Raw genomic sequence first — 1,375 nt, 5'->3', positions numbered from 1 at the left:
TGTGCTGGGGTCTGGTGCCTCGGCTGCGGAGTCTGACATCATCCTTACAGGAGGGGAGGTCCCCGGCCCCCCCCCTCCCTCCACCCACCCTCCGCCCACATCCCCCCGGGTTGTCTCTCTCTCGCTCTCTCTCTCTCTCTCCCTCTCGCCTCTCCCCCCGCTCCAGTCACTCCTAATGAAGCTCCTTAGCCAGAGAGTGTAGAAAGGAGGACCCCCATCTGGCGAGTGCGAACAGCACACAGCGAGTCTCCTCGAGAGCTCTGCACGGCAACAGGCACGGGAGACGCGACAGGGGTGTGAACGGCGTCGACAGCGATCGGTGTATAAGCTGCTCATTCTAAATAAGTAATCAATTACAGTAATAAGGGCCACAGCCTGCGGTTCACCCACCTGTGTTATGGTGATGATCCATAATGCTATCTTCAGCCAGGTGAGGAGAACACCTGTGCAGCTGGACAATTCCCTGGAGGCTTTGGTTGTGAGGTCCTCTTCATCTCCAGGGTGAGGGTAGGTACAAGGGCACAACGGGGGGCTGAACAGGGTAGCTGCCTACATGAAAATGAAGGCCAAGCATAAGCCCTCGTCTTGCTGCCTCCTGCTGCTGTTAGAGGATCACGCCCAACAGCCTCGGCCTCAAGCACCCGCTCATTTATTTGACCTTGCATGGCCAGAACGGTGAGCACAGGGAGATTAAAATGAACGGCATCAACGACACGTTTGGTGCAGGAAAACACACGCTCGCAAAACCCAACGCGAGAAGGGCACAGAAAAAAATAAATAAAAATAAAATTTAAAAAATAATAACCGTCAACGGTCTGCTTCCCAATCGCTCCGTACAGCTTCCGATGAAAAAAGACAAGACGGGCACAGTGCAGGAGCGCTGCAAAAATGCAGATTCTTCCCTGGGCCACGGCTTCCTGCCTGTTTGCCTCCCCCAGCCCCGTTCCCCCATTTCCTTAAAGCCCGCTTTCACAGTCCGTCCTTTCGGTTTCCATGGCAACGCCGTCTCCCTCCTCTCCGTGTCAGACGGCCTGCGAGAATGTGAGCGGGAAGGGAGCGGCGTGTGTGCCGTTCGGGTGGTGCGGCGCTCCTCGGCCACGAGTGCTGCCACTTAGTTCCTTTCAACATCTGCCAACTCATTATTTTATGTGATTTCCAGTGGCTGCCTTTGGCTTGAATAAACAGTTGACAAAGGTGATGTTTTTTTAATGCAAATTTTCAGCACGTCCTGCTCTGACAATGACCTGGAGAAAATGTGTAACTCAAAATTTGACTGATCTCACCAGTTATCAATCTGTCCGAATAGCTTCCGCTGCGGATGTACAAATTAATTTTTGCTGGAGCACAAAGCAGGAACATTGCTATCTTTTGCAGG

The sequence above is a fragment of the Scleropages formosus genome, chromosome 5 (assembly GCF_900964775.1).
Source record: "Scleropages formosus chromosome 5, fSclFor1.1, whole genome shotgun sequence".
Taxonomy (NCBI): domain Eukaryota; kingdom Metazoa; phylum Chordata; class Actinopteri; order Osteoglossiformes; family Osteoglossidae; genus Scleropages; species Scleropages formosus.
Note: the sequence above shows the minus strand (reverse complement) of the source record.